General features: G+C 32.8%; 1 long non-coding RNA gene across 3 annotated transcripts in view; it reads right to left on the reverse strand.

The window, feature by feature from the left end:
• The window catches only part of LOC141554836 (uncharacterized), a 212,076-nt gene extending 190,469 nt beyond the window's left edge, over positions 1–21,607 (reverse strand). For all 3 annotated transcript variants that reach the window (XR_012485979.1, XR_012485976.1, XR_012485978.1), the window contains exon 1: positions 21,411–21,607. This is a non-coding gene — a long non-coding RNA (uncharacterized LOC141554836). The remainder of the gene's footprint in view (positions 1–21,410) is intronic.
• Positions 21,608–21,971: the final 364 nt, after the last annotated feature.

Here is a 21,971-nt window from a genome sequence, read left to right on the forward strand (position 1 = left end):
AGACATAAAGGATAGATAAGTAAATAAATTAGAAAAAATGGAAAAAATGTGCCTAACCTGTGAATAAGGGAAATGTTTAACCCCAAATAAGGGATAGATTAAATCACAAGAAATAATTTTAATTGAAAGAAATTAAAAACTTTTTTTTTTTTTCACAAACAAAACTAACGTAGTAACATTAACAGGAAAATAGAAAACTAGGAAAAATTTGTATAGAAAATTTTCCTGATAAAGGCCTCATTTCTCAAATATATAGACAAATGAGTCAAATATATAAAAATAGTTTATAAATGGGTAGACAAATTAGAACATTAATACCCAATTAATTGGGATGGAGTTGTGAATTAGTCCAACCATTTAAGAAAACAATTTGGTACTAAAGAAGGGAAAGGGACCTGTATGTGCCAAAATGTTTGTGGCAGCTATTTTCATAGTGGCTAGAAACTGGAAAATGAATGGATGTCCATCAATTGGAGAATGTTGGATAAATTATGGTATATGAACGTTATGGAATATTATTGCTCTATAAGAAATAACTAGCAGGATGAATACAGAGAGGTTTGGAGAGACTTGCATGAATTGATGCTGACTGAAATGAGCAGAACCAGGAGATCACTGTACACTTCAACAACAATACTGTATGAAGACATATTCTGAGTGAAGTGGATATCTTCAACATAAAGAAGATACAATTCACTTCCAGTTGATCAATGATGGACAGAAACAACTACACCCAGAGAAGGAACACTGGGAATTGAATGTAAACTGTTTGTACTACTGTCTTTCTACCCAGGTTACTTATACCTTTAGAATCCAATTCTTACCATGCAACAAGAAAATTGGATTTACACACATATATTGCATCTAGGTTATACTGTAACACATTTAATATGTATGGGACCACCTGTCATCTAGGGGAGGGAGTAGAGAGAGGGAGGGGAAAATTTGGAAAAATGAATACAAGGGATAATGTTGTAAAAAATTACTTATGTATATGTACTGTCAAAAAAAATTATAAAATAAATAAAAAAAGAAAACAATTTGGAACTAGACCCAAAGACTATAAAATTGTACATACCTTTTGATTCAACATACTACTACTAGGTCTGTATTCCAAGTAGGGGGAAGGGAGAAGCAGACAGATAAACTTATTTGAACAAAAATATTTTTAGTGTCTCTTTTTGTGGTAGCAAGGAATGAAAAATTGAAGGGATGCCCATCAGTTGAGGACTGGTTGAACAAGTTGTAATAAATGATTGTGATAGAATACTATTTTGCTTTAAGAAATGAGCAAGCTGGTTTCAGAAAAATCACAGCAGAAGATTTATATGAATTCACACAAAGTGAAGTGAGCAGAGAGCTAGGAGAAATTTGTACACATTAACAACAATACTATAAAGTTGATCAACTGTGAAAGACAATACTCTGATCAAGACAGTGATTTGAGACAAGTTCAAAGGACCTATGATGAAAAATGATATCCACCTCTACAGAGAGAAATGGTAAATTTTGAATGCAGATAGAAGCATACTTTTTTGAAACTTACTTTATTTTTATTATTTTATCTTTTTGCCTGGGTTTTCTTCTGCACCATGACTAATTCAGAAGTATGTTTTGCATAACTCCACATGTATAATTTATATCAAATTGCTTGCCTTCTTGGGAGAGGATTTTAAACAAAATGTTTAAAAATGATTGTTAAAAATGTATATATAATTGCAAACTATTTACATATATATATATGTAAATGTATTAGATAGATATATATGTATGTATGTATGTATGTATGTATGTATGTAAAAGTAGAAGAAAAAATTCTCTATGGTAGGAGTCTTTAATGTTTTAACTATATCATTGGTCACTATGGCAGTGCACTAAAATTTTTGGACCCTTCTCAAAAACAACATTTTACATGCATAAACTAAATTATAAAAAAATACAAATAAAGTCAATTATACTGAAATAATTACTAAAATATTTTCAAAACAACTTCAAGTACCCCAAATAAGAATTGTTCTTTTGGATCATAAGGGAAAAGGATTCACATGAGCAAAAAACATTATAAAAGCTCTCTGTGCTAGCAAAGAATTGGAAATTGAAGGGATACTTAACTGGGGAATGACTAAAACCAACTGTGGTTTATGAATGTAATGAAGTATTATTATTCTGTAAGAAAAGATGAACAGGCAGAATTCAGAAAAATTTAACAGCAGACAGCCTCCAGATAATACCCTGAAGGGGAATATTACCTAGCCCCCATCACATAACTCTCTCCTAGAAGAGACTATTAAAGACCTGAAAAGAGAGTTAGAAGATAAATGGGCAAAGGATAGAGAAGCTATGCTAGAGAGTAACAACGTCCTGAAATTTGAATTGGAAAAGATAAAGAATTCACAGGAAATGCAGGGAAACAAAATTTGTAAATTGGAAAATGTTTAAAAAAATTACAGGAAAGTAGGATTTCTGAAGTGGAAAAGAAAGAATTCCCAAGAAAGTAGGATTTGTGAATTGGAAAAAGAAAATAACTCACTAAAAAATTAGTGAAATGGAAAATAATTCATTTAAAAACTCAATTGGACATATACAAAAAGAACTAAGAAATGTGAATGAAGAAAATAACTCATTAAAAATCAGGACTGAACAAATAGAAATGAATGATTCATTGAGACAACAAGAATCAGTCAAATAAAATCAAAAAAATGAAAAGATGGAGAATAATGTCATATATTTACTGGGAAAATCTATAGACCTGGAAAATAGATCTAGGAGAGATAATCTGAGGATCATTGGACTTCCCAAAAATTATGATGAAAAAAAAAGCCTAGATTCTATTTTACAGGAAATCATTGAAGAGAACTGTCCAGAGATAATAGAAACAGAAGGGAAATTAAGCATTGAAAGAATTCATCTAAAACGTTCTGAAAAAGATCCTAAAATATAAAAAACTCCATGGAATATTGTGGCTAAGTTGCAGAACTATCAGAATAAGGAAAAATATTTCAAGCAGCCAGGAAAAAACAAATTCAAATATTGAGGTGACACAATAAGGGTCACGCAAGATCTGGCTGCATCCACATTAAAGGATTGAAGGGTCTGGAATCTGATATTCTAAAAGGCAAAAGAACTTGGAATGCCACCAAGAATAAACTACACAGCTATAAACTTTAGCATTTTCTTTCATGGAAGAAGATGGACATTTAATGAAACAGAGGAATTCCATTTGTTTCTAAGAAAAAACCAGATCTAAACAAAAAATTTTATCTTTAACCACAAGACTCAAGAGAAGCAGAAAAAGGTAAAAGAAACTCCTGAGAACTGTATTTCTGTTGGGGATACAGAAAGTCCACATGTATGATTTTATTTTACTTATATAACATAAAAAAGGGGAAGTAGAAAGGGAAAGGGGATAGTATTAGAAAACAGGAAAAGGGGAGATAAAAAGAGGGAAACTATATCCCAGGAAGAGGCAAAGAAAATTTACCATATGTGAGGGAATTTAGAGAGGGGGAGGAACATTGTGTGAATCTTACTCTCATCAGAGTAGGCTCAAAGAGTTAATAATTCACATATTTGTTTTTCAGAGAATTCTCTCTCACCTCATTAAAAGGGGGGAGAGGAAAAGGGAAAAGGAAAAGAGTAATAAGGGAAGGGTACAAGAAAGGGAAAGGGATTTAAAAGGAGGGGGGAGGGATACTAAAAAGGGAGGGTTGTGTGGCACAAATGGGGCCCATACGTTTAATACTGGGGAAGGGGTTCAGGGGAGATTAGGGGGGAAAAGCATAATCTGGGGAAATATGATGGCAGGAAATACAAAATTAGTAATTTTAACTATAAATGTGAATGGGATGAACTCTCCCATTAAGCAGAGGCAGATAGCAGACTGGATCAAAAATCAGAACCCTACAATATGTTGCTTAAAGGAAACATATTTAAAATAGGGAGATACTTACAGAGTAAAGATAAAAGGCTGGAGCAGAATCTATTATGCTTCAAGTGAAGTCAAAAAAGCAGGGGTGGCCATCCTTAGATCAAGCAAAAGCAAAAATTACGTAATTAACAGAGATAAAGAAGGAAACAATATCTTGCTAAAGGGTAGCATAGACAATGAAGCCATAGCAATACTAAACATATATGCACCAAGTGGTATAGTATCTAACTTCCTAAAGGAGAAGTTAAGAGAGTTGCAAGAAAAATAGATCTCAATCTTGTACTCTCAGAACTAGATAAACCAAACCACAAAAAAAAAAATAAGAAAGAAATTAAGAAGGTAAATAGAACATTAGAAAAATTAGGTATCTTTGGAGAAAACTGAATGGTGATAGAAAGGAGTATACTTTCTTCTCAGCAGTTCATGAAACCTATACAAAAATTGACCATAAAGATCTTAAAATTAAATGCAGAAAGGCAGAAATTGTAAATGCTTTCTTCTCAGATCACAATGCAATAAAAACTACATTCAAAAAGAAATTAGGGGTAAATAGACCAAAAAGTAATTGTAAAGTAAATAATCTCATCTTAAAGAATGATTGGGTGAAGCAGCAAAATATAGAAACTATTAATAATTTCACGCAAGATAATGAAAATGATGAGACATCATACCAAAATTTGTGGGATGCAGCTAAAGCAGTAATAAGGGGAAATTTTATATCTTTTGAGGCTTACTTGAATAAAATAGAGAAAGAAAAGATCAATGAATTGGGTCTGCAACTTAAAAAGCTAGAAAAAGACCAAATTAAAAACCCCCAACCAAATACTAAACTCGAAATTCTAAAATTAAAAGGAGAAATCAATAATATTGAAAGTAAAAAAAAAACTATTGAATTAATAAATAAAACTAAGAGTTGGTTTTATTAAAAAGCCAATAAAAAAGATAAACCTTTGGTAAATCTGATCAGAAAAAGGAAAGAAGAAAATCAAATTGTTAATCTTAAAAATGAAAAGGGATCTTTCCACCAATGAAGAGGAAATTAGAGCAATAATAAGGAATTACTATACCCAACTTTATGCCAATTAATTTGATAATTTAAATGAAATGGATGACTATCTCCAAAAATATAGGCTTCCTAGATTAACAGAGGAGGAAATAAATTGCTTAAATAGTCCCATTTCAGAAAAAGAAATAGAACAAGCTATTAATCAACTTCCCAAGAAAAAATCCCCAGGACCAGATGGAATTCTACCAAACAATTAGCCCCAATATTATATAAACTATTTGAAAAAATAGGGGATGAAGAAGTCCTACCAAACTCCTTTTATGACACAGACATGGTACTGATACCTAAACCAGGTAGGTTGAAAATGGAGAAAGAAAACTATAGGCCAATCTCCTTAATGAATATTGATGCTAAAATCTTAAATAAGATATTAGTAAAAAGACTTCAGAAAATCATCTCCAGGATAATACACTATGATCAAATAGGATTTATACCAGGAATGCAGGGCTGGTTTAATTTTAGGAAAACTATTAATATAATTGACAATATTAATAATCAAATTAACAAAAACCATATAATCATCTCAATAGATGCAGAAAAAGCATTTGATAAAATCTAACATCCATTCCTACTAAAAACACTTGAGAGTATAGGAATAAATGGACTATTTCTTTTTTTTCTTATATATATTTTTTATAATATTATCCCTTGTATTCATTTTTCCAAATTATCCCCCCCTCCCTCTACTCCCTCCCCCCGATGACAGGCAATCCCATACATTTTACATGTGTTACAATATAACCTAGATACAATACATGTGTGTAAATACCATTTTCTTGTTGCACAATAAGCATTAGATTCCGAAGGTACATGTAACCTGGGCAGACAGACATTAGTGCTAACAATTTACATTCACTTCCCAGTATTCCTTCTCTGGGTGTAGTTATTTCTGTCCATCATTGATCAACTGGAAGTGAGTTGGATTTTCTTTATGTTGAAGATTTCCACTTCCTTCAGAATACATCCTCATACAGTATTGTTGTTGAAGTGTATAGTGATCTTCTGGTTCTGCTCATTTCACTCAGCATCAGTTGATGTAAGTCTCTCCAAGCCTCTCTGTATTAAATGGACTATTTCTTAAAATAATAAGGAGCATATATTTAAAACTGTCAGTAAGCATAATATACAATAGAAATAAACTGCAACCTTTCCCAATAAGATCAGGAGTGAAACAAGGTTGCCCACTATCGCCATTACTATTCAATATTGTATTAGAAACGCTAGCCTCAGCAATAAGAGCCGAGAAAGAGATTAAAGGAATAAGAGTAAGTAATAAGGAAATCAAACTATTTCTTTTAGAGATGATATGATGGTATAATTAGAGAACCCCAGAGATTCTAATAAAAAGTTATTAGAAATAATTCACAACTTTAGCAAAGTGGAAGGATACAAAATAAATCCACATAAATCATCAGCATTTTTATACATCACCAACAAAATGCAACAGCAAGAGATATAATGAGAAATTCCATTCAAAACAACTGTCGAGAGTATGAAATATTTGGGAATCCATCTATCAAAGAAAAGTCAGGAATTACATGAGCAAAATTACAAAACACTTGGCACAAAAATAAAGTGAGATTTAAATAATTGGAAAGACATTAAGTGCTCTTGGATAGGCAGAGCAAATATAATCAAGATGACAATACTCCCTAAACTAATCTATTTATTTAGTGCTATATCAGAGTCCCAAGAAACTATTTTAATGACCTAGAAAAAAATAACAACAAAATTCATATGGAAGAACAAAAAGTCAAGAATTTCAAGGTAATTAATGAAAAAAAAAATCAGATGAAGGTGGCCTAACTATAGCTGATCTAAAGCTATATTATAAAGCAGCAGTCACCAAAACCATTTGGTATTGGCTAAGAAATAGACTAGTTGATCAGTGGAACAGGTTAGGTTGACAGGACAAAATAGTGTACAACTATAGCAATCTAGTGTTTGACAAACCCAAAGATACCAACCTTTGGGATAAGAATTCATTATTTGGAAAAAAAAAACTGTTGGGAATATTATGGCAGAAATTAGATATGGGCCCACACTTAACACCATATACCAAGATAAGATCAAGATGGGTCCATGATTTAGGCATAAAGAATGAGATCATAAATAGATTAGAGGAACATAGGATAGTTTACCTCTCAGACTTGTGGAGGAGGAAGGAATTTATGACCAAAGGAGAACTAGAGATCATTATTGATCACAAAATAGAAGATTTTGAGTACATCAAATTAAAAAGCTTTTGTGTAAACAAAACTAATGCAAACAAGATTAGAAGGGAAGTAACAAATTGGGAAAATATTTTTACAGTTAAAGGTTCTGATAAAGGCCTCATTTGCAAAATATATAGAGAACTGACTCTAATTTATAAGAAATCAAGCCATTCTCCAATTGATAAATGGTCAAAGGATACAAACAGATAATTTTCAGATGATAAAATTGAAACTATTTCCACTCATATGAAAGAGTGTTCCAAATCACTACTGATCAGAGAAATGCAAATTAAGATAACTCTGAGATACCACTACACACCTGTCAGATTGGCTAAGATGACAGGAACAAATAATGATGAATGTTGGAAGGGATGTGGGAAAACTGGGACACTGATGCATTGTTGGTGGAGTTGTGAAAGAATCCAGCCATTCTGGAGAGCAATTTGGAACTATGCCCAAAAAGTTATCAAACTGTGTATATCCTTTGATCCAGCAGCGCTATTACTGGGCTTATATCCCAAAGAAATACTAAAGAAGGGAAAGGGACCTGTATGTGCCAAAATGTTTGTGGCAGTTTTTTTTGTAGTGGCTAGAAACTGGAAAATGAATGGATGCCCATTAATTGGAGAATGGTTGGGTAAATTATGGTATATGAATGTTATGGAATATTATTGCTCTGTAAGAAATAACCAGCAGGATGAATACAGAGAGGCTTGGAGAGACTTACATGAACTGATGCTGAGTGAAATGAGCAGAACCAGGAGATCACTATACACTTCAACAATGATACTGTATGAAGATATATTCTGATTGAAGTGGATATCTTCAACATAAAGAAGATACAATTCACTTCCAGTTGATCAATGATGGACAGAAACAGCTACACCCAGAAGAAGCAACACTGAGAATTGAGTGTAAACTGTTTGCACTATTGTCTTTCTACCCAGGTTACTTATACCTTCGGAATCCAATTCTTATCGTGCAACAAGAAATTTGGTTTTACACACATATATTGTATCTAGGATATACTGGAAGACATTTATCATATATGGGATTGTCTGTCATCTAGGGGAGGGAGTAGAGGGAGGGAGGGGAAAATGTGGAAAAGTTAATACAAAGGATAATGTTGTAAAAAATTACCCATGCATCTGTACTGTCAAAAATTATAATTGTAAAATTAATAAAAAAAGAATTCAGAAAAACTTGGAAAGACTTACACAAACCAATGCTGAGTGAAGCGAGAAGAATCAGAAGAATAATGTACATAGCAACAATATGTGAATGATCAACTTTGATAAACTTTGCTCTTTTCAGCAATATAATGATCTAAGACAATTCCAAAAGACTCATGATGAAAAATTCCATCTACATCCAGAGAAATAATTATAGCATTTGGATGCATATCAAAGCATATTATTTTCACATTTCTTTTGTATTTTTTCCTTTCTCTTGGTTTTTCCCTTCTCTTCAAATTTTTATTTTGCAACATTACTAATATGAAAATATTTTAAATACAACTGTAAATGTATAACATATCAGATTGCTTGTCCTCTTGGGAAGAGGGAGGGGAAGGAAGGAGGGGGAAAATGGAAATCAAAATGTTGGAAACTCTATATGTAACTGAAAAAAATACTAGTACGTGGGGGAGTCTGATAATTGTTTTCTTGTATTCTCCCAATTTAGTACTTAAACTATCCATGTGGTAAATCTATTCCTTGTTTAGGACTAGAGGCTGTATCCTGTGTATTTCATTACTTTAAGCCTTGGTTTTCCCATCAGAGAAATGGAAAAAATACCAACCATATGTTGTCACCCATATTTTTTACTGGAATGTGAATAGGTAAGTTTATTTAAGCAATATTGGTAATGTGTGTTGGACCCTTCAGGGTAAAAAACTGTTTAAATGAAGGCCATCTATATTTCAAGTTAAAACATTATTATAAGGGACTTTTTTAACACACACACAATTGTACAAATGTTGATCAATAGTCTTAAGTCCTCACTTGGAAAATGGCTGTCTGCATTTGTATTTCTTTTTTTTTCTCTCAAGTTCATGTGAATTAACACTTCCAACCTATATTTTCCTTTCCCAAGGACACACAGCTGGTCTAGCAGGCAAGCAATTGGAAAAGTGAATGGGAGTGGTTCATTTTATCCAGTACTGACTGATTACAGTTAAACACTTTCCAATATTATTTTCCAAGGAAGCATCTAGCCAACATTTTTATTGGATCTATGCCCAGATGTGCTCCATTAATTCAGGAAACTACCTTTGTTGGAGAGCTTCAGGCATTATTACCCATGAACCCTGCAGAGCACAAATCTATATCTAGAAACTAACATTTCTTCTTTACTAGATATGACTTTAAAGAACCATGCTATGTAATTTCTTCAAAAGAAAGTAGACAACATGAGATATCTATACCTTTTTTAGTCCTCTGAATTTGATTGAGCATATTATCTTTCTTCCACATATAATCTGTATATATTTTATATATATAACATCTCCCACATAAAATTCTTCTACATATATTATTCAAAAATATTTGGTTCATTGGTCATATTAACACAATAATAAGAATTGAAAATTACACATGCTGTTCAAATCTATAGTGAATATCTAATAATGTAATTGGCATTAGTTCATTTTTCCTTCCACTTTTATCTTACTCTGCTACAACTATTTATGCTCAAATTTAAAAACCATTTTTGTCTTTGTGTACATTGTATGAAGTTACATAACAAGGACAACCTATTTCAGAATTTCAGAACCTATCCATTATAATAAATATCAGCATTGTAAATAAAGTCATCATAGTCAAATTCATTTATCTTTTTTCCAAAAAATCATTAAGAACTTCAAATGTCAGTTACACATTATATTATATTTTAGTTTTGATATATTTGCCATCAAACAAAATCATTTACTTTGTAGATAATATTTTTCACATTCAACTGATTATTTTGAATTTATACAAAATTTGCTGAAAATCTTTTTAGATATTATCTTCAGTGTAGAATAAGATATTTCATGATATTTCATGTATTCCAAAGCACAAATGTCTTAAATGCTATTTTAAACTGAGGCAAATGAACTCAGCATATCTTCAATGTATCCTCAAAGATCTGTTTAAATCTATTCTTAGTTATTCCCCATACCTAATCTTCTAATTTCATTGCCTCAGTTGCAGGGTACATGCCCATAACTATCTCCTGCTATGCTTTCATTCTTATACTAATTAATCCTAGCCCTCCCAGGACTCATTCCCTTAAATTCATCTATCTCCTACATTTTACTATACTCTTTATAATCACCCACCTATGAAACTATAAAAATGATAAGAGTAATAACAATGTCTTTTCAAAATGTTATCTTTTCCATAATTTATCAATGTTCTATACAGAGTAAGCATTTGAAAACTGTTTGTTAAATATATATTACATGAAACTGAATTAATAAATAAGATTGATGAAAGGAAGATAGAGGAGCCACAATGTATCATGAGACCTAGTAGAGAATAAGAACTTGGGGTTCTGCAGGCTAGGGACCTGTAGTATTCTTGTGCTGGGGAAAATGCAAATGTGTAAAATGTTAGGTTAGCACAAAGGCTGGAAGAAGATTATCTGGACTACGCAATAAGATGCAAGAAGAATGGTTATCACCAGAGGGAATAGTCATATCAACTCTTTAAGTCAAAACCTATATTGTCCTGTATTAGTGAAGGCTTTCCCAGAGAATCTTGTTTTATCTCCAATTCTGCTTCTAAGTGAGAAATCTGAATAAGCTCCTCATTTCATATTCACAACAATCCTATAATGTGGACACCATAGTTATCTCCATTTTACCAATGAGTAAATTTCAGTTTGAGATGTTTAAAGATGAAGTTACTTGCCCATGATCACACAGGTAGTAAGCATCATGGTAAGATTTGAATTCAAGCATTCACTATCTAACTGCAATAAGAATACAAAAAAAAATCACTAGATTCATTAGTCTCTATGCACAACAGTAACAGTTGAGCTAGAAGGCAGTAGATTAAGAAGCTATTTACAACTTGCAGAAAACTCTGTCTTGGGGAGGTTCAAGACTAGTGGATTTTCTATAAATGGTTTGCCCCCATGGACTGGCAAACCAACTGGTGGGATGGATAATTTTTCTCAAAAAGAAGTATTCATAAGAAGCCAAGAATTCTAGAGCTCAATAATGCATCTAGTCCATTTTCCTTCATTCAGGCAAGCTGTTACACCACCTTAGAGAAAGCAGAAAGTAACATTCAGCAAAAAGGCATTTTTAACCCCTTTAAAATGCATTCTGCCATTTAACAACATGCCTTTTATATAATTTTTCCCACCTTAAATTTATCATGCTGCAATTTAAATACATTTCCCACTCTTCTAGCTTGAGCAATGAAGGAAAGCTACTCTGTATATGAAAATGCCCCCTACCTCTTCACTGCACAGAAAAAGCGGTAGACAAGCTTTTTTGCTGGCATAGTTCTCATATGTGACTTTATTCGTTTTTTGTATAATGATCACAGAGAATTCCACCAAATAAAGATATCCACCTTTGAGGTCACATTATCACAGACATAGAATTGAAAGTCACCTGTAAGGTTTTCTATACCAACTCATCATTTTACAGCTGAGGAAATTGAGACCCAAGGAGAATCAATGACTTAGCAACCAAGTTAAAAAGTGGAAGAGGAAAAATTCAAGCCCAGTCCTCTAATCTAATCTGGGAGAAAAAAAAAAACCTTTGGTTTCTGGCCAGAACAGAAACAGTTGCTATTTCCCACTAAATCTGTCAAAAGACAGATCCTGACCTCAAGGAGCTCACAACCTAATGAGAGACAGTAGAATAATTGAATATAATAAATTATAAAGATTTAAATACAGAATATACAATGGGCAAACTGTTTCTAAAAAACCATGTTAGACTCTGGCTGAGCTAAGACAATTTATTCTTCTACAAAAATAGCATAATCTGATATTCACTAAAATGAAAAAGCTATACATTAACTTAAAATTTGCTGATGGGAATTTGTATGTACAGATCCTGAATAGATCTTCTGTTTGTGATTTTAAAATAAATTTTGTTGATATCTTTCATATGATTTTTTAATATCTCCAAAATTCAATATCTATTTCTAACAGTACAAAAACAGACTTGGAGTCATAATCATTACCTCTGTCTTTTATATATTTTAAAGGAATAGCAAATTGTATAGAAAAGATTTACAGTTTCATGGGCATCCATCTTTTTATTATACTACATTATAGAAATGCTTGTTTTAGCCCATAAATTAAAAATAAAATAAATAAAATTTTTAAAAGATGGTTTGCAGGAGAACGTCGTACACAATAAAAGCAACATTGTGTGATGATCAAAAACAATTGCAAAATACTCATGCTGGAAAATGCTATTCTCATCAAGAGAAAGAACTTTATAGAGTCTAAATGAAGCATGTTTTTGTTGTTTTTTTCTTTTTCTTTTTCATTTTTTTCTTTTTGTTCCGAGTCTTCTTTCACAACATAATTAATATGGAAATATATTTAACACGATTGTATATGCATAACCTCTATCAGATTGTTTGCTGTCTTAAGGAAAGAAGGCAGAGAACAAAGAAAAATTTGAACCTGAAAATCTTATAAAAATGAATGTTGAAAAATATCTTTGCTTATAACTGGAAAAAAATAACATAGTAATACCAGGAATAAAGAGTTTTAAAGGAAAAAGACCATCTTACTCTAGATTATCTTACTCTAAATTGACTTTTGTGGGTCACTGACAGGATGATTTAATTATAAATTAAAAGTACTTTAACTTCTCCTCACTAGGGAAAGGTTTATAAGAAACTGTAAGGTCATGCTGGCAAATAGTATGTGATTCTGAAGATTAGGTTGCGGTAATAGAAGGAATCTTAATGAACAGAAACCAGTGGAGATATACTATACTCAGCTGAGATTTCATGGCACCTATTAGAAAGCAGCAGAATACTTGGATAACATGGCCAGATGTTGGTGTATGTCCAAAGTCAGAAATACTCTATGAATTAGTCCACTTACATATTTACAATGGCCACACTATGGCCATGTTTGGTACTTTGCTTTTGTGGTGTGAAAATCTATAAGAGAATGTATTCCAAGGGTATACATGGGATCAGTTTCATTTTTAGAGGGTTTTTTGGTCAGAATTTGTATTGTTGAATTAAATGTATTTTACTTTGAATTAATGTGCACTTTGGACTTGAAAAAATAGGTATATCAATGGGCACCCAAAAGTTAGGGTTCCAGAGGGTGTTGCTCCTCAAAGTTGTTTGCCCTTAGGGAAATTTCCTATATCCCATGTGTGAGGGAGGCCACAGGTCTTCCTGCCTATGTCTGTATACAGGAAGGAAAAAAAAAACCATACAAAATATATAAAATACCAATTTACTGTTCTGTTTGAAAAGAACTAATTTTGTGTTTAATAAACACAGCTAGAGACTTATTTGGCTCTATCTTTTATGAGCTTGAAATGATGCCTTGTGTATCAGATGGAACAGACAAAGAATTCAGTTTGCTTTCTGAGTCTGTGTTCATACAAGAGTTTGGGAGACCTACAAGGGGAACAGGGGAGAGAGATAAAAGAAGGAACATGAAACTACTGATAAGCAAAGATTTTTTTTAAATCACTTTTTGGAATACAATAATCAAAATGATAAGAATGATAATACATTCTAATCAAATGTTTATATACTATATAAAAAGTGCTAGCATGCTGTCAAAATATGGTCACACATCTAGTATGTATGAGAGGCCAGATCTGAATTTGGATTTCCCCAATTCCAGACCTGGGGCTATAGTCACTATACCACCAGCTGCCTTATTAATTTTAAATAGTTTCTTATTTCACAGAAGCAAAGGACTAGATTAAATCTCAAAAAAAAATCTAACTTCCTGGGAAAGATCGTGTTCAGATCATCATAGAAAACCATCTGCCTATCCCAGTATTAATAATTGCCCCAAAAGAGAATTTTCCAAACTTCCTTAGAAATGTATTCTATCATCTAATAACCACAATCAGGAAGGTGTTCTTGATATTTACCCTTATTCTTTTTTTTTTTTACCCTTATTCTTATTCTTAGAAAACACACATTTATGATTCATAAATGAAATCTGTAATTATTAAAATTATTAAAAAGGCATACATATATCTATACACACATACATATATGTATGTCTTATTCAGACACACATACACACACACACACACACACACACACACATATATACCGTTAGCCCCAACCAAACTGGATGAATCAACTTTACTGTATAATATTTTCCCAATTACTTCATATTCAACTTTATGTCTTAATATAACCTAATTATGGGACAAATATTGTGCTACTGCGGTGATTTCCATTTAGTTGTTAAGGAATTCCTTGGGGGTTCTCAATGATGGTCCAAGATGTCTGAGCTAAAAATTATTTACTAGCACCTTAAGCAGTAAATGATTACAGAATATTATGAGTAGTATATTAAATTTCCCTAGGGGTTTCACAATACTTTTTGTTCTTCTTGAAAAAGTTCATGGAACATTTTTTTAAAATTTTGAACCATTATTCTTTTGAACTTTAACTCATTATTATCATCATACTATTATTGTCAGATTATATCTAGTACCAAATTATAAAATTCATTCTTTTGGATGATAGCTTATGATCAATACCTTTGATGTTTTATGAGGAATCATGACAACTGATTTTAATCCTATTATGAACAAAAAATTAAAGAGGCTACAAAAATCATAAGAAAAACATCAAAACACCCTTTGGCACTTTCATTGTGTTCATGTTAATTAAGATGATTGTGATCTGTTCAGAGATTTCAGATCTTCAGTGACTCTGACTGGTCTTCAAGCCCATACTGTATTGCATAAGGACATAAGTTGCAGATAATTGATTGATCACAAGCCATTTTGGTGTGGATGGTAATTATTTTAAATAATATATATTGAAAATAAAATATATAAATGTCTGCATATGTATATACATGTATGTATGTATTCCTTTGAGGACCTAGTGCATTTTTTGAGTACAGATACCAATGAATCAATAGATATTTATTGAGTAAGAAGGAAAAGTAGCAAATTCTCTAGAAAAGTAAAAGAAAATATTATGGAAAAGACAGTAAATTGTCCTTTGATAGAAGCAAGAAGATCTTAGTTCAAGTCTTGCTTCTGGCACAAAAAATCAACTGTGGGATTTCAGGCACAAGTTGTTTAACCATAGTTCCTGGCACATATTGTATTAGGAATTTAGAACATGTTTGCTGAATTGAAGTCTCTTTATAACTCAGGCCTCAAATAATTCTTACTATAAATTCACACGATTTGATTACCTACATTAGTGAAATCATAAGTAGATAATAAATATATGGAGTGTGTATTGCCCATACATGTAATGTTTATGTCCATATGTAATTCATAGGAAGGCTTTATCAAATGCCTTGAAAATCTTTTCCAACTCTATTCAAGGAAGATTTTGCTTTGATTTGTTTTCTTAAGGGAGACTTTGATAATTGCCTAGAGAAGAAAAGAAGGGGCCACAGGCTAGTTATTCTACTCTCTTTAGAAATAAAGCACTGGACTATATTACAACAAATAGAGAAATTGAATTCACACAGAGGTCACAAGAGCCATTTCAAGGATATTCTCAAGGTCTGTCTGAAGAACTGAAGAAATTAATTGTGAGACATGGAAGAAATAGCTCAGAATCACCCATCATGGTGTGACCGCATCAAAGAAAGCATGTGCTCCATAAGCAAAGCAAAACCGCAGTATCTCAAAAGAAACATGAGGTGCACGAATTTAAAGACTCTCCAAATGTTCATATGAACTATCTGTGCTCAGTTTATGGTGGAGTCTCCTCAATTGAATTGGTCTGATTGGCCAAGATTTGGCAAACTGTATCTTACCCCCAACACAATGGTCATTTTAGTTTTCATCAAGCATGAAGAACAGCAAACTGAACTAGAATTATAATTTATCCCTCCCCCACTAAATATTGTTCATCTAAAGGGATTTAAAAAAATTTTTGCTTTGTTGGTTCAAGATAGTTTCTTGGGAACTTTACCTTCAATCCAATCCAAATCAATGCAATAAACAAATAATTGGATTCTACCTTTTGGTGGACATGGTGCTAAATGCTGGGGAAACAATTAATAAAAAGAAAGACTCTGCCCTCAAGAAGCTTAGAATCTGATGAGAGTGGGGAAGACAATGCACAAAATAAGCCAGAAAAGAAAGCCCAAAAGTATGACTATGAGGGAACCAGAGGCAATATTTTATTCTATGGAATTGAAACCAAGTATGGTAGAAGATACAGACAAGAGCTGAAAAGTCCTTTATAAAGGAAGGCATTGAGAGGAGTTTCCTATTCCATCTTAGAGGCCTCCACTGAGAAGGGAGAGAAAGCTGAAGAAAGTGTCATCAGTCAAAGCTTGAGTTAGCAGATGGTATTGAGATTAGAAGTGGCAAGTTTAAACTGAGAGAGGCATCTTGTTCCTGCGGAGTTGAGACCAGCAGGAAGCAGACTTGGAGGGCAGTAAGTATTCCTTCTTTAAAGAGGAAGGGGGTGCTCCAAGTTTATATCCAGAAGTTTAACCCCTTCCAACAAAATGACCATCACAAATAAAGACTAGAGAATAAACCATTTATTCAAGTAGATAGTGAGCAGAAATCAGGTAAATTCTATGGATTAGAAATCAGATAAATTCTATAGATTAGAATATCCCTGATTAAACTCAAAGTTAATGAGCTCTTCCACTGGAAATAAGATATCTCAGCCCAGAGAGAGAAGCTTTGAACATACTAACTGGGAAATTTCCTGAAGCTTCTAGAAAGACCACCTAGAAATTGTTCTCTATAGCTTTGTCATCCAAAACATAGAGGAGAGAGGGCAAAAAGAAAGAAAAGGGAGACAAAAACAGAGAGAGAAAAAAAGAGAGACAGAGAAAAGGGAAAGAGACAAAAGAGACATATTCAGAGATAAAGATATGGAAATAGAAAGACACAAAGAGACAGAATATAAGAGACCCAGAGAGATCTCCATAAACAGCAAGGGAAAAAGAGCTTCTCTCCACTCCAAAGGTCTCTCATTGTTCCTCACAATCTCAGAGTTTAGTTATCATCTTATCCACCAATAGAGAAAGTCTTCTACAAATACTCTAGGTTTGAAGTCAGGGAGGGGTAGATGTGTGGTAAAAATTAGAGATATCACAAAATAACATTTCTAGAACAAAGATTAATTTTTTCTCATGCTACATTCTTACTAATCATCATTTTTTTAAGTATATGACACAATCTTTTAATACAGGAAGATTAATCTCCCATACCCACTGATTCTGATGGCAATTTTTAGCCTAACTAATCCACAATTTTTTAAAAATATCTAATTTAATTATAGTCATTGAGTTACTGGAAAAGATAGTAAAAAGAGGAAGCCAATCAGAAAATAATGAGATTCCCATGGTTATTATAGGCAATAATCTGTATATTTATCAGATAATATTCACACAATCATATTTTATTACTCTATTGACCATAAAAATTAGAAAATAAGAATCTTGCTTTGCTTCTACCTCCTTTCTTTATTGGATCTCATCTTACACATAGAAAGTTAGAGAGTAAATAAGTCTCACCTGGCTTGTTTGAATATTCTTGATGGAATGAGATTATCTAGGAACAAAGCAATATGGAATCTACATCTTTTATAAGTTTATGAATACTAAGTAATTTTACAAGAGATCTACTTAATTTTTAATTGTGTTTCTTCTGAGGCTCTTTTGCTGACTCATTGTAAAGTCTGAGTTAGGAAGGTTTCTACTACTACTGGTGATGTGATACAACAATAAAGCCTTTTAGTTCTATGAAATTTCTGTGCTACTTGGAAAAAACTGCACTTGTATTTAGGTCCAAGTTTGGACTAAAGGTTGGCAACTAGCACACAAAACATGAACTGATTCTCAAAGGCACACTTCTTACAGTTATATATCATAGCACACTTCTGATCTTTTCAACCTTTTCTTTCCCAGTAGTGGTATTCTAGAATGACATGTATAAAATGGAAATCAGACACTTACCTACTGAGAAAGAAAAATGTTTCCCTATGGTTGATATCTTGTGAATATGATTGCTTTTACTATTAGCAATGGGTTTCCCCAATTTTCTCAAGACTCCAGGAATATGGGGGAAACCAAGCCATTCTGCTTCTCAATTAATATGTCTTTTCTAGTTCTATGCTTTTTAAACAACTCATTTAGATTTAAAATAAAATGATCATAGGTTCATAAATTTATAACTAGAGGGCCTAAAAAGGTCACAGAAATTAACCACTTCACTTGACAGACAAGGAATTGAGATGTGAGACATTTGTCCAAAACATTGTCCAACACAGGTGTTATCATAGCAAAGATTTGGATCCAATTCTACAGATCCCTTATTCGTCACTTTTTCTACTCCATTTTCTACTACTTTAAAGAGAGGTAAAAGAGAGGTGCAATAAATAGAAGACTTGCTTCAGAACAAGGAAAATATGGGTTCAACTCTTGCCTTTGACATGTATTAATCATATAACCTACAAGCAATTATTTATTTACCCTCTCAGTACAAATTTTGTTGCTTTTGCTCATTTTCAGTTGTGCCCAAATCGATGTGACTCCATTTGGGGTTTTCTTATCAAAGATATTAGAATGGTTTTCCATTTCCATTTCCATTTTTCAACTCACTTTTACAGAGGAGAAAACTGAGGCAAACAGAGCTAAGCAACTTGCCCAGGGCCATACAGCCAGCAAGTGTCAGGCCAGATTTTAACTCAAGAAAATGAGTCTTCCTTATTCTAGGCCCAACACCCTATCCACTGAGCCACCTAGATGTCTTACTAGTAACTAAAATTATAAAGTACACACAAGTTTGCTTTGTATTTGACAGGGAGAGTTGCCATCTAAAGATTTCTTCATGCCAAATAGATTAGATCAATGAATAACTTCATAAGTTGGGACAAGGAATACCCACACAATAAAATTCAGACTTTTAAAAATTTGTATCTTTCTTTCTCTACTTTGTTAAAAAAAATTGGAGTTGTTTAAAGTCCAAGTAATTGTTATATGCCACTCATATATACCTATGATATTATATGTATATATACACACACATACTAAATATACATGCATACACAAAGTGGTGTTCTAAAAATCTTAATGCAGTTAAAAGCTATTAAAGCTTAAAATGCTAATTTAGCTTTTTAAAAATATTTTAATTTTGATTTTAATTTAAACCTTGCTTAAAACTGCACAAAGATTCTTGGAATACTCTATGTAGTAAATTTGAAAGAATGCCAGATCTAAAGTAAAAAAGATTCCCTTTGTTCATATCTTAGTTCCATCACCCAAGTCACCTTAGGGAAATCATTTAACTCCACTATTTCAGTTTCCTCATCTTTAAAATGAAGGTAGTATACTCTGTGACCTCAACAGTACCTTTCAGCTCTAAGACTATGTTATAAAGGCACAGATTGGACTAGATGGCCACTCATATCCTTTCCATCTCTGAAATACCATCAATCATGGATATCCTCTGGATGGAGTTGCTGTCCCCAATCCTTCTATTTCAGTAAAAGAATGCTGTTTTTTCATCCAACCCCAAATATCCATCAGAAAGCAAAAGATGGAACTATATCAAAACTACTTTTTAAAAGTCTAGCTGTGGGAAAGTCACTTTTTAAAAGTCTTCTTTCCTGAAATAATTCTCTCCTCAAATCAATAGATCATGATTATTTTATCATAATCATTAAATATGATAGAAAGTACAAAGTTCACCTTAAAATTTTGTCAAAAGAGGAAGTATTATGTAAAAAGGGATTCTACTGACTGAATTCAAGAGTCAGAAATATAGATGTAATGAAAAGAGCTATGGGCCTTGGAGCCAGGAAGATCTGAATGCAAATCCAGCCTCAGGCATTTACTACATAGTTAGATGTGAACTGGGCAAATCAAGTAATCTCTGCCTCAGTTTCCTAACCTGTAAAATGGGGATAAAAATAGGGCTTCCTTCCTCAGGTTGTTGTGAGGATAAAATAAAATAATAGTTGTAAATAATTTGTAAAGTTAGTACAGTGTTTGGCACATAAGTGCTTTTCTTTCTTTGGTTCACATACAAGATAACTTTCAGTGAATCATTTGATATATCTAAGATTTTCATCTTTCTTAGAAAGGGATTCAGAATGCCTTTACTCTCTTGCTATTCATAAGAATTATTATAAGGATTAATGATAGCAAGTCTGCAAAGTATTTTGAGCTTTTCTCCAAAATGGGGCCTTAGACACAGCAAGGATATCACTAGTATGTTTATATACTTTGATTTTTCTTCATATAAACTTTTTCTGAAGGACAGAAGGATTTCAGCTTGTATTTAATTGGCTGATTAGATTGTCATTCTAGAGTTCCCTGCCAAGTTTTAGGGAGGAGTTTTCTTGGAAAACCTATTTTCCAAACTTTCTCCAGCTATGCAGTTTAATTATATCTAGCAAAATGACAACAGAGCTCATAATTAGCCTAGAGATTAATTACAGCTGCAGCAATCCAAACACCACAGCTACCAAATTCAACACAGATGTTCAGGTGGAGAGAAAAGTGCTTCCTTAAACTCAACAGAAAGTAGAGGTGAAAAAGATATGCTTTAGAGACCCGAGTTCTAATGCCAGATATGCTACTGGGTGACTTTGAGCAAGTCAACTGTCTATCCTACACTTCCTTTTTTTTTCTACCTTAAAAATAAGAGAATAGGATTTTAACTCTAAAGTTTTAAAATTATGAGTTGTTGGAATTTTCCCCCTTCCCTTTTGCTTAAATAAAGCTGCTAATGGGAATATTTGATGTATTTACATTCACGACATTCCTTAGTATTTGAATGAATCAAATGAGGAAAAAAATGTACCATTCCCCATCCACATTTTTAAAAACCACAAGGATGAGAAGGAACTATTTACTAATATAAATTTATTGAGATGTCCTTTTCTCCCCTTATTTCTAGCCTTTTTTTCCCTCTCTACCCCATCTCACCCATTATTCCCCACATTTCCTCTAGCCATCAAATATTATGCTTAGACCACACTAGATTAAAAAGTTTCTCTTTTAAAAACAAAATTATACATCAACTCACCTGCAATCTTTCCTCAAGGTTGTGCTTAAGGAAATTAGGAAAACAGACCAATGGTAAAGAATAGCAGTCTTTCTCTGATATTTTCATCTTAAAAGCTATCGTGAACTTCTATGATAGCCTCCATAAGTGAAAGAAAAGTTTACAAGAGGTACCTCCCAAATCTTAAAAATCAGGAGACAAAATATAACAGATCCCTCTTAACAGTTCCCTGCTGCCCCCACTAAGTAGTTATTTACTAAGTAGTTATATAGTTGCCCATTCGTGTCCCAGCCTAATAGGAAAGTGTCAGGTGCATCCAATCCAAAATTTGAGGAAACACTGGAACAAGAGGACAAATGACAAGAAGAGAAAGGAAAGAGGAGATTCTTGGAGTATGATCACAAGGGATAGCGTCCACTCCTAATAATATTGTCGTCTCATTCCACTGCTAGCTGAAATGTCTGAAAAGTAATTCAGCAAGTCTGGAAAACAGGTTGAGGCATATAATAGTGGATGAAGGGGTGGGGAGAAAACAGGATATAGAGATTAAAACAGATGAGAAGGAAAGCTGAAAAGGAGAAA

The sequence above is a fragment of the Sminthopsis crassicaudata genome, chromosome 1, assembly GCF_048593235.1.
Source record: "Sminthopsis crassicaudata isolate SCR6 chromosome 1, ASM4859323v1, whole genome shotgun sequence".
Classification (NCBI taxonomy): domain Eukaryota; kingdom Metazoa; phylum Chordata; class Mammalia; order Dasyuromorphia; family Dasyuridae; genus Sminthopsis; species Sminthopsis crassicaudata.